Genomic DNA, 12,866 nt, shown 5'->3' with positions numbered 1-12,866 from the left:
TACGTTCAGTGACTGATGTACAGTCTCGTTGCACCTCCGGCAGTTACTCCAGCACTGTGTGAAACGTCACCTGTCCGTGTTCTCCAAATATGTTGCCTGACCCGCTGAGTTACTCCAGCACTTTGTGTCTTTCCTTGGTAAACCAGCATCTGCAGTTCCTCGTTTCTATGTGTTTACACATTGATGTGGAGGTGTACAAGATCATGAGCGGTAAATGCACAGAGTCTCTTGCCCAGAGTGGGGAACTGGAGGACCAGAGGACATAGGTTTAAGGTGAAGGGGAAAAGATTTAATAAGAACCTGAGGGTTACCTTTTTCACACAGAGGGTGGTAGGTGTATGGAACGAGCTGCCAGAGGAGGTAGTTGAGGCTGGGACTGTCACAATGTTTAAGAAACATTTAGAGAGGTACGTGGATAGGACGGGTTTGGAGAGATATGGACCAAGCGCACGCAGGTGGGACTAGTGTAGCTGGGACATTATTGTCCGGTATGGGCAAGTTGAGCCGAAGGGCCTGTTTCCACACTGTGTCACTCTATGACTCTATGACTAGTGTAGATGGGGCAAGTTGGCCGGTGTGGGCAAGTTGGGCAGGAGGGCCTTGTTTCCACGCTGTGTCGCTCTATGACTGTGCAGAGATGCGAATGAATCGCGCCGTGCAGTGATTGAGTTTGGTGACTCGTGCACTGTGTTACTGAGCCTGTAATCGCTGCCCCTCTCTCCGGTCAGCGACCCTCCACGCGGGTGTGAGGAACGGACACACAGCCCTCGGTGGACATTGTCAATTTGCATTAAATTCTTTTAGTACACTTGTAATGATTGGAAGCCGCACGGTGCTGTTCATTGATCACAGCGGGGTGGGGGGGAAGATCAACTTCTTATACAGCGGCCGGAATAACTCAGTCTGGTGGAGATCAAACACAGCAGGTCATAAATTCACATGTTCATAACTTCATAAGTGTTTTGGTTCAGTTTAGAGATACAGCGCAGAAACAGGCCCTTCGGCCCCCTACATGCCTGCACGTCTTTAGAGTGTGGGAGGAAACCGGAGCACCCGGAGAAACCCCTCGCAGGTCACGGGGAGAACGTACAAACTCCGTACAGGCAGCACCCGCAGTCAGGATGGAACCCGGGTCCCTGGCGCTGTGAGGCAGCAGCTCTACCCGCTGCGCCACCGTGCCGCCGCCCCTGACACCAGGCAGTGTGTGTAGAGAGAGAGAAAGATCTCTCGTTGAGCGTTGAGCGTGTAGGAAGGAACTGCAGATGCTGGTTTAAAGCGAAGATAGACACAAAATGCTGGAGTAACTCAGCGGGTCAGGCAGCATCTCTGGAGAGAAGGAATGGGTGACGTTTCTTCAGTCTGAAGGGTCTCGACCCGAAAGGCCGCCCATTCCTTCTCTCCAGAGATCCTAACTGTCCCGCTGAGTTACTCCAACGTTTTGTGTCTAAACGTTGAGCGTGTTTCTCTCTCCACTGATGCTGTCTGACCTGGTGAGTGTTTCGGGTATTTGCTGCCTTTAGATATTGTCATGATGCCGATTTCTTTCCAAGTCCGTCGGAGGCTAGAGTAATTCAGAGAGACCGCACCTGACCGTGTTTCTTTCAATTCATTCCTAATGATTCCAATCCTTGCATATGGACACATCAATTGATATTTTTAAGGCAGAGATTGATAGATTATTGATTAGTGCGGGTGTCAGAGGTTATGGAGAGAAGGTAGGAGAATGGGGTTAGGAGGGAGAGATAGATCAGCCGTGGTTGAATGGCGGAGTAGACTTGATGGGCCGAATGGTCTAATTCTGCTCCTATCACTTTTGAACTTATGAACGTCCCGGTGTGGGTTTATCGGTTAATTGGCCTCCGTAAATTGCCCCTCGTGTGTCGGGAGTGGATGAGAAACTCGGTTAACACAGAACTCGTGTGAATGGACACTCCAGATTCAGGGACAGTTTCTTCCCGGCTGTTATCAAGCAACTGAACCATCCTTCCACAACCAGAGAGCAGTGCTGAACTACTATCTACCTCATTGGAGACTACCTCTATCCTTGATCGGACTTTACTGGCTTCACCTTGCACTAAACATTATTCTCTTATCATGTATCTGTACACTGTGAATGGCTCGATTGTAACTATGTATGGTCTTTCTGCCGACTGGTTAGCATGCAACAAAAGCTTTTCACTGTACCTCAGTACATGTGGCAATAAACTAAACTGAACTGAACTTGTGATCAATGCTCGGCATGGGGTCGGTGGACAAAAGGGCTGTGTCTTTCAATCAATCGATCATTCAATCAAAAGCAGATAAATATCTATGAACACATTATGATGTAATTAACCAGCGAGAGACCAGGCAGTTCCAGTGATGTCATAGAGTTGTACAGCACGGAGACAGGCCCTTCGGCCCACCTTGTCCAAGCCTAACAAGTTGCCTTTCAGGGCTAGTCCCATTTGCCTGCATTTGGCCCCTTTCCCTTTACACCCTTCCTGTACATGTATCTGTCCAAATGTATTTTAAAACTTGTAATTGTATCTGTAATTGTAATTGTAATTGTAGCTTCCTCTGGCAGCTCGTTCCAGGTACGGACTACCCTCTGAGTGAAAAGGTTGTACCTGAGGTTCCTCTTCAATCTCTCCCCTCTCACCCTAGGCCTGCAACCCCAGGTCACATCCTTGTCATTCTCATCTGCACCCTTTCCAATGTCCTCTGTAATAAGGGTGACCAAGCAGACACATAGCACTCCAAGTGTGGTCTCACCAATGGACTAGATATTGGTCTCACCTTAACCCTGTGCCCTCCAGTTTTAGAATCCTCGACCCTAGGAAACAGACTGTGAGTGTTCACTTTATTCGTGCTCCTCATGATCTTGTACACCTCAATAAGTTCACCCCTCAGCCCCCTACAGTCCAAAGAAAAAAGTCCCAGCCTGCCCAACCTCTCCCTGTAACTCAAGCCCACAGGCCCAGTCTGAGTCAATACAAAATAAGAATGAATGATGGAACGTTATAAATGTCAAGGAATTAAACCACTGAAATGGCAACCTTTCCACACAGAGGGTGGTGGGTGCATGGAACGAGCTGCCGGAGAAGGTAATTGAAGCAGGTACTATCACAACATTTAAAAGACATTTGGACAGGTACATGGATAGGACAGGTTTAGAGGGGTATGGGCCAAACGCAGGCAGGTGAGACTAGTGTAGATGGGGCATGTTGGTCGGTGTGGGCAGGTGGGACTAGTGTAGATGGGGCATGTTGGTCGGTGTGGGCAGGTGGGGCTAGTGTAGATGGGGCATGTTGGTCGGTGTGGGCAGGTAGGACTAGTGTAGATGGGGCATGTTGGTCGGTGTGGGCAGGTGGGACTAGTGTAGATGGGGCATGTTGGCCGGTGTGGGCAAGTGGGACTAGTGTAGATGGGGCATGTTGGCCGGTGTGGGCAGGTGGGACTAGTGTAGATGGGGCATGTTGGCCGGTGTGGGCAGGTGGGACTAGTGTAGATGGGGCATGTTGGTGGGTGTGGGCAGGTGGGACTAGTGTAGATGGGGCATGTTGGTCGGTGTGGGCAGGTGGGACTAGTGTAGATGGGGCATGTTGGTCGGTGTGGGCAGGTGGGACTAGTGTAGATGGGGCATGTTGGTCGGTGTGGGCAGGTGGGACTAGTGTAGATGGGGCATGTTGGTCGGTGTGGGCAGGTGGGACTAGTGTAGATGGGGCATGTTGGCCGGTGTGGGCAGGTGGGACTAGTGTAGATGGGGCATGTTGGCCGGTGTGGGCAGGTGGGACTAGTGTAGATGGGGCATGTTGGTGGGTGTGGGCAGGTGGGACTAGTGTAGATGGGGCATGTTGGTCGGTGTGGGCAGGTGGGACTAGTGTAGATGGGGCATGTTGGTCGGTGTGGGCAGGTGGGACTAGTGTAGATGGGGCATGTTGGTCGGTGTGGGCAGGTGGGACTAGTGTAGATGGGGCATGTTGGTCGGTGTGGGCAGGTGGGGCTAGTGTAGATGGGGCATGTAGGTCGGTGTGGGACTAGTGTAGATGGGGCATGTTGGTCGGTGTGGGCAGGTGGGACTAGTGTAGATGGGGCATGTTGGCCGGTGTGGGCAGGTGGGACTAGTGTAGATGGGGCATGTTGGTCGGTGTGGGCAGGTGGGACTAGTGTAGATGGGGCATGTTGGCCGGTGTGGGCAGGTGGGACTAGTGTAGATGGGGCATGTTGGCCAGTGTGGGCAGGTGGGACTAGTGTAGATGGGGCATGTTGGTCGGTGTGGGCAGGTGGGGCTAGTGTAGATGGGGCATGTTGGTCGGTGTGGGACTAGTGTAGATGGGGCATGTTGGTCGGTGTGGGCAAGTTAGGCTGAAGGGCCTGTTTCCACGCTGCATCACTCTATGACTCTATGTCATAATTTGTGATCAGCTCAGAAGTCAATATTAGTAAATTATGTACTTTCCGCTGAGAATGAAAGTTTATGCGACTTAATTTCCTGACTGTGTTAAGGTAGCTTTGTCTGTGTGTCTTGCAATGATAGTTTAATGTAGGGCAATGAGTATTTAATGCTGGTCTTGGAGTACAAGTGTAGGAAGGAACTGCAGATGCTGGTTTACACCGAAGATAGACACAAAATGCTGGAGTAACTCAGTGGGACAGGCAGCATCTCTGGAGAGAAGAAATGAGTGACGTTTCAGGTCGCGACCCTTCTTCAGTCTGAAGGAACATCACCCTTTTCTTCTCTCCAGAGATGCTGCCCGTCCCGCTGAGTTACACCAGCATTTTGTGTCTATCTTTGGAATACAAGTATAAACCGAAGATAGACACAGTAACTCAGAAGCTGGAGTAACTCAGCGGGACGGGCAGCATCTCTGGAGAGATGGAGTGGGTGACGTTTCAAGTCGACACCCTTTCTTCAGACTAGTTAGGGATAACGGAATCAAGAGATATAGACGATGATGTAGAGAGAGAAAGAACAATGAATGAAAGAAATGCAAAAAAATGATGATGATAAAGGAAACATACCATTGTCAGCAGTTTGTTGGGTGAAAACAAGAAACTTGTGCAAACTGAATGTCAGTACGTGAGCAGCCACTGGAGGGAGCTGGTGAAGAGCTCTTTAAACTTTAATTAACTGTTCTCCGGGTGATCAAAATGGAAACTTTACCATTACTACAACAACGATCTGCAGAGCATTATTACTTCCATTCAGTTTAGTAACTAATCAGGAAGGTTAAGAAGGACCGAGGAAGGGTCCAGACCTGAAACGTCAGCCATTGCACATTTAGTGCAAGGTAAAGCCAGTAAAGTCCAATCAAATACAGTCCAAGGGTCTCCAATGAGGGAGATAGTAGTTCAGGACTGCTCTCTGGTTGTGGTAGGATGGTTCAGTTGCCTGATAACAGCTGGGAAGAAACTGTCCCTGAATCTGGAGGTGTGCGTTTTCCCACTTCTGTACCTCTTGCCCGATGGGAGAGGGGAGAAGAGGGAGTGACCGGGGTGAGACTGGTCCTTGATTATGCTGCTGGCCTTGCCGAGGCAGTGTGAGGTGTAGATGGAGTCAATGGAAGGGAGGTTGTTTTGTGTGATGGTCTGGGCTGCGTCCACAATTCTCTGCAATTTCTTGCGGTCTTGGATGGAGCGGTGATGCATCCTGATAGATGTCAGGCTGTTGTTCATTGACTACAGCTCAGCGTTCAACACCACAGAGGAGACGCATCTAACTTGGCATCATATTTGGCACGGACATTGTTTAGTTTAGTTTAGAGATACAGCACGGAAACAGGCCCCTCGGCCAACCGAGTTTGCACCAACCAGCGATCCCCACACACTAACACTATCCTACACACATTCGGGCCAATGTTACATTCATTCCGAAGTCAATTAACCTACAAACCTGTACGTCTTTGGAGCGTGGGCCGAAACCGAAGATCTCGGAGAAATGTACAATCTCCGTACAGACAGCACCCGTAGTCAGGATCGACCCGGGCCTCTGGCGCCGTGAGGCAGCAGCTCTACCGCTGCACCACCGTGTCGCCCTGATGGGACTGTAGGACCAGATTCTGTGTTGTACAGTTCTATGTTCTACATACACCTGTAGGCCTCTTTCGTGCCACTGGATGGCGACTCTTGTCAGTGTTGGCAGATGCAGTGTTGGTTGCTGAGGACCACGGAGACTGGTGGGGCAAGGAAAACATCTGGCAGCAACTCCAGGTCAATGCATCCTGAACACTAGTTATGGCCCAGACCCAGTCCCACGCTGGCAATTAGCAAATTAAACTCAGTGCGACCTGTCATGTTGCACCATAAACTGATGTAGAAATTGCCAGACCATCATAAATACTGCCCATGGAGCTGAGCTCCACAGTGAAAGCAGCCTCCAACCCCACCCAGGTAACCCAGACTGGGAATAACACAGAGACACAAGGAACTGCAGCTGCTGCAATCATCATCAAAACACAAAGTGCTGGAGGAACTCAGCGTCTGTGCAGGGGATGGACAGGCGACGTTTCGGGTCGGGACCCTTTTTCAGACTGATGGAGCGGGGGGGGGGGGGGGAGAAAGCTGGAAAAGAGAGGTGGGGGACGGGACAAAGCCTGGCAAGTGATAGGTGGATACGGGTTAGGGGGGTGGTTGGCAGATGGGTGGAGTGAGTGACAAATGCTGGAGGTGCAAAGGAGACAGACACAAGGGGGTCGGATAGGGAGAGGAGAGAAGGAGTCAAATGTGAAGCTGGAGAGAGAGATAGTGGAAGGTCAGAGGAGAGGGGGGGGGAGAGAGAGAGATAGTGGAAGGTCAGAGGAGAGGGGGGGGAGAGAGAGATAGTGGAAGGTCAGAGGAGAGGGGGGGGGGAGAGAGAGATAGTGGAAGGTCAGAGGAGAGGGGGGGGGAGAGAGAGATAGTGGAAGGTCAGAGGAGAGGGGGGGGGAGAGAGAGAGAGATAGTGGAAGGTCAGAGGAGAGGGGGGGGGAGAGAGAGATAGTGGAAGGTCAGAAGAGAGGGGGGGGAGAGAGAGATAGTGGAAGGTCAGAGGAGAGGGGGGGGGAGAGAGAGAGATAGTGGAAGGTCAGAGGAGAGGGGGGGGAGAGAGAGATAGTGGAAGGTCAGAGGAGAGGGGGGGGGAGAGAGAGATAGTGGAAGGTCAGAGGAGAGGGGGGGGAGAGAGAGATAGTGGAAGGTCAGAGGAGAGGGGGGGGAGAGAGAGATAGTGGAAGGTCAGAGGAGAGGGGGGGGGAGAGAGATAGTGGAAGGTCAGAGGAGAGGGGGGGGGAGAGAGAGAGATAGTGGAAGGTCAGAGGAGAGGGGGGGGAGAGAGAGATAGTGGAAGGTCAGAGGAGAGGGGGGGGGAGAGAGAGATAGTGGAAGGTCAGAGGAGAGGGGGGGGAGAGAGATAGTGGAAGGTCAGAGGAGAGGGGGGGAGAGAGATAGTGGAAGGTCAGAGGAGAGGGGGGGGGAGAGAGGGGGATAAAAGAAAATGGGGATAGACACAAAAAGCTGGAGTCACTCAGTGGGCCACGGAGCATCTCTGGAGAGAAGGAATGGGTGATGTTCCAGGTTGAGATCTTTCTTCAGCCTGAGAGTCGGGGGAAAGGGGAACGTGACATATAGACGGTGATACAGAGAGATAAAGAACAAATGAATGATGAAAGATAAGCAGAAATGTTGAATGGGAAACAGCCATTGTTAGCTGTGGTCTAGGTGAAAATGAGTCACAGACATTGAGACTCAACAAGACGACTTTGAAACTAGTACAAGGGCCGGAGAGAGAGAGAGAGAGAAGGGCAGGGCCGGAGAGAGAGAGGGTGCAAGGGTTACAGTCTACACCTTCTGTACCTCTTGCTCGATGGGAGAGGGGAGAAGAGGGAGTGACCGGGGTGAGACTGGTCCTTGATGATGCTGCTGGCCTTGCCGAGGCAGCGTGAGGTGTAGATGGAGTTGACGGGAGGGAGTTTGGTTTCTACTGTACTGTAATTGTATCACAATAATTCTGCTTCATCATGAGATCCAAATGAAATTGCACCTCGCACTGAAATATTATCACAAAGGGAAGATTGATCAGGGAATTTCTCCAAAGTTGGTCACCGGTTGGAAGTGAAGGAAGATGCTGGTGGGTTGGATGGGCTCCAAGGAAGGATATCCTCACCGGGAACTATCAACTTTGGAAAGCAATCTCTGGTTGCACCACGTCATGACTCAATCAGGAAATGTACTGACTACAAGGAATCACCAGAGAACTAATCACACTTCCCCTGAGAAACAACTGTGGAAGGACTTAAAAATCATATCATATAAATTTGATTCTCTGACTAGTAAGTGCATTAAATCGTGCAATATTGCGACATTTAGATTTCCAGGAGAAGTCATTAGAGCAAAGTGGGCTTTGCCTGCTCATGTTACCACATCCCATTAATGAATATCTCAAACACTTCATGCAATTTTTATCCCATCCATTATTATTAGCTGGTCCTTCCAACCCATCATTTTAGTTTAGTTCAGAGTGGGCGTGGAAACAGGCCCTTTGGCCCACTGAGTCCATGCCAACCGTCAGTCACTTGTACACTAGTTTCATGTTATCCCACTTTCACATCCTACACACTTGGAGCAATGAACAGAAACCTATTAACTTACAAACACGTACACCTTTGGAATGTGGGAGGAAACCGGAACACCACGTTAATTCCTGGGATGGCGGGACTGACATATGATGATAGAATGGGCTTGTATTCACCGGAATTTAGAAGGATGAGAGGAGATCTTATAGAAACATAGACAATTCTTAAAAGATTGGAAAGGCTAGATGCGAGAAAAATGTTCCCAATGTTGGGGGAGTCCAGAACCCGGGGTCACAGTTTAAGAATAAGGGGTAGGCCATTTAGGACTGAGATGACGAAAAACATTTTCACCCAGAGAGTTGTGAATCTGTGGAATTCTCTGCCACAGAAGGCAGTGGAGGCCAATTCACTTGACGTTTTCAAGAGAGTTAGATTTAGCTCTTAGGGCTAAAGGAATCAAGGGATATGGGGAGAAAGCAGGAACGGGGTACAGGTATTAGATGATCAGCCGTGTGGTGCGGTTTGATGTCAGCCTCGCCAATTATTATTTATTAATTATTAATTATTTTTGTATTATATGGGGAAAACTTTTTTAATCTATTTCCTCGATGCGACTTTTTCCGTATTGTATCTCCGTCTGCGCTGCGGCCTAACATCGAGGAGCTGGTGGTCCCTTGGTTAGGGACCAACTGCGACCGCTCCAACCACAGGAGCTTCGATCGCCCCGACACGGGAGAAAGGAAGGGAAGAAGATAATCCTTATTGATTTCCATCACAGTGCGCTGTGGTGAACGATTACATTAATTTTTATGTAGTTGTGTGTCTTGTTGCTTTTTTGGTATGACTGGATGGCAAATCAAATTCTTTGTATGTTTTTACATACTTGGCTAATAAATTCATTACAATACAATATAATACAATGGCAGTGCTGGCTCAAAGGGCCGAATGGCCTACTCCTGCACCTATTTTTCTACGTTTCTATGTTTCTACCCGGAGAAAACCAACATGGTTACAGGGAGAACACGCAAACTCTACACAGACAGTACCCATAGTGGGATTGAACCCGGGTCTCTGGTGCTGCAAAGCAGCAACTCTACCGCTGCGCCACCGTGCCGCCCCTGAGCTAGCATGGGAGTGTCTCTTTAATTCTGGGCAGTGCGCATTTATCCAAACCTTCCCTTCATTTTTATATCTCATTAAATTAATCTCACTAAATGGTTTTATTCTAAGTAGAATTCAGGAAAATGACAAAGGTCAGAACAGGCAATTTATAAATGTACACGCTCTCATCAATTTAAAAAAGAAAAACTTTAAGTCATAATTAAACATTGAAGCCTTCTAAAAATCAATCCAAGTTGCCGCTGGGAGAGGGTGGAGACAACACAGCCTTGAGCAAGGTTCATTTGCTTCCTAATGGCTTGAAGTAATTTGCTTTTTGCAGAACATGAGAAGGTGCCAATTTCAGTGTGAGCATCACGACCAGCACCAGCACGACCAGCACCAGCACCAGCACGACCAGCACCACCAGCAGCACCAGCACGACCAGCACCACCAGCAGCACCAGCACGACCAGCACCAGCACGACCAGCACCAGCACGACCAGCACCAGCACGACCAGCACCAGCACCAGCACCAGCACGACCAGCAGCACCACCAGCAGCACCAGCACAACCAGCACCAGCACGACCAGCACCAGCACCAGCACCACCAGCAGCACCAGCACGACCAGCACCAGCACGACCAGCAGCACCAGCACCAGCACGACCAGCAGCACCACCACCAGCACCACTACCAGCACCACCAGCACCACCAGCACGACCAGCACCAGCACGACAAGCAGCACGACCAGCAGCACCAGCACCAGCAGCACCAGTAGCACCAGCAGCACCAGTAGCACCAGCACGACCAGCACCAGCACCACCAGCACCAGCATCAGCACCAGCACCAGCACGACCAGCAGCACCAGCACCAGCACCAGCAGCACCAGCACCAGCAGCACCAGCACGACCAGCACCAGCACCACCAGCACCAGCATCAGCACCAGCACCAACACCACCAGCACGACCAGCAGCACCACCACCAGCACCAGCAGCACCAGCACGACCACCACCAGCACCAGCAGCAGCACCACCACCAGCACCACCACCACCACCACCAGCACCAGCACGACCAGCAGCACCAGCACCAGCACCACCACCAGCACGACCAGCAGCATCACAACCAGCAGCACCAGCACCAGCACCAGCACCACCACCAGCACGACCAGCAGCATCACGACCAGCAGCACCAGCACCAGCACCACCACCACCACCAGCACGACCAGCAGCATCACGACCAGCACCAGCACCAGCACCACCACCACCACCAGCACCAGCACGACCACCACCAGCACGACCAGCAGCATCACGACCAGCATCACCACCACCAGCACCACCACCACCAGCACCAGCACGACCAGCAGCACCAGCACCAGCACCAGCACCACCACCATCAGCACGACCAGCAGCATCACGACCAGCAGCATCACCACCACCACCACCACCACCACCAGCACCAGCTTGCTGCAGAAAGGAGAGACCTCTGCAAACGTCACTCCGGCACTCACTCGCAGCCCACAGTCAGCAGGCACAAAGAAGGCGTTTGGTACATTAGCCTTCCCTCAGTCAGGGATCTGAGAATAGAAAAAGACGCAGAGTGCTGGAGTAACTCAGCGGGTCAGGCAGCATCTGTGGAGAACATGGATAGGTGACGTTTTGTGTCAGGACGCTTCTGAATACAGACCAGAGGTCACAGCCTCAGAATCAGAAGGGGCATTCCTTTAGGAGGGGGATGAGGAGAAATTTATTTAGTCAGAGAGTGGTGAATCTGTGGAATTCATTGCCAAAGAAGGCTGTGGAGACCAAGTCAATGGATATTTTTAAGGCAGAAATAGATAGATTCTTGATTAGTACGGGTGTCAGGGGTTATGGGGAGAAGGCAGGAGAATGTGGTTGAGAGGGAGAGATAGATCAGCCATGATGGAATGGTGGAGCTGACTTGATGGGCCGAATGGCCTAATTCTGCTCCTATCACTTATGAACATGAATTTATGAAAGGTATCCCAAAATATCAGCCACCCATGTTCTCCAGGGATGTTGCCAGACCCGCTGAGTTACTCCATGTGGGGGGAGGGGTGGATGGAGGGGAGTGGGAGGGGAGGGGTGGATGGAGGGGAGTGTGGGGGAGGGGTGGATGGAGGGGAGGGGAGTGGGAGGGGAGGGGTGGATGGAGGGGAGGGGTGGATGGAGGGGAGTGGGAGGGGGAGGATGGAGGATGGAGGGGATTGTGGGGGTGTGTGGATGGAGATGGGGGACTGGGGTGGAAGGGGGGCTAATGGGTTGGGGAGTTGGGAATGGGGAATTGGGAATATAATGGGATTGATGTAAATGGGTGCTGAGTGGATGGTGTGAGATTAGTGGGTCATAGGGCCTGTCAATGCTGCATTACTCTAAGATTCTATTGAAGATAGACACAAAATGCTGGAGTAACTCAGCGGGACAGGCAGCATCTCTGGAGAGAAGGAATGGGTGATGTTTCGGGTCGGGACTGATGTCAGGAGAGAGGGAGGTGCATAGATAAGGAAGTGAAAACAGGGCAAATGAAATGGAGATCAAGGAAAATGTAGAAACAGATCATTGATCTGTCTGTGAAGACCCTTCTTCAGACAATTCACCTGGTGAGGCACAGACTGATTTTCTCCTCTCCCAGGCAGTGACTGTGTTGGGTCAAAGCTGAGCCCACAGTGCAGGCCGGAGAGATGGGGGAGAGTCAGGGGCACTCTTTGGATCAGCTGTGAGGAAGAATGAATAATGCTTATAAGCTCCATTGTATTAAACAACGTACCCACAGATTTACCGCAACCAACATCGAAGCTAATCCATCAGTATCTGGAATTGCTTTTATTACTGGAATCTTCATTTAAAATTAAGCCCATGAAGCCATTTCACGTTAATAGAATCTGTGTGGCCTTCTGTGGTGAGCAAGTGCTAGGATGTGTGGGTCCCAATTACTCATGAAAGCCTCCCTTAGCCTGGAACAGCAGCGTGCACTCTGACTGTCTAGACTGAGTCATAGAGCTGTACAGTATGGACACAACAGTGCAGATTGCAAGAATTATCCCAGGAATGAGTGGGTTAACATATGAGGAGCGTTTGAAGGCACTGGGCCTGCACTCGCTGGAGTTCAGAAGATTGAGGGGGGATCTCATTGAAACTTACTGAACAGTGAAACACCTGGGTAGAGTGGATATGGAGAGGATGTTTCCACTAGTGGGAGAGTCTAGGACCAGAGGGCACA

This window comes from Rhinoraja longicauda, chromosome 26 (genome assembly GCF_053455715.1).
Source record: "Rhinoraja longicauda isolate Sanriku21f chromosome 26, sRhiLon1.1, whole genome shotgun sequence".
In the NCBI taxonomy this organism is placed as follows: domain Eukaryota; kingdom Metazoa; phylum Chordata; class Chondrichthyes; order Rajiformes; family Arhynchobatidae; genus Rhinoraja; species Rhinoraja longicauda.
The sequence above is the reverse complement of the archived record's forward strand: the minus strand, read 5'-3'. Positions refer to the sequence as shown.